This window comes from Penaeus monodon, chromosome 22, assembly GCF_015228065.2.
Source record: "Penaeus monodon isolate SGIC_2016 chromosome 22, NSTDA_Pmon_1, whole genome shotgun sequence".
In the NCBI taxonomy this organism is placed as follows: Eukaryota; Metazoa; Arthropoda; class Malacostraca; order Decapoda; family Penaeidae; genus Penaeus; species Penaeus monodon.
The window spans coordinates 2,458,380-2,458,601 of NC_051407.1; positions in this window are offsets into that span (position 1 = coordinate 2,458,380).

A 222-nucleotide genomic window follows, 5' to 3' on the forward strand; every position below is an offset into this window, starting at 1 on the left:
CCCATCTTTCCAGCCCCTATTCTAACTGATCCTTATACCCGCAGGCGTCGCAGGAGGATGTCCAGATACAAGAGGAGGTGGCTGGGGGGTGCTCCTCTCCCCGCGACCCTCCCTTGCTCCTGCAGCATGTCCTAAATGCGCGGACGAGAGCAAGGGCGTTGGGGTACCTGCCTAAATACAATTCTCAGGTGAGTGTTAATGCTTAATATGTATATGTATGTG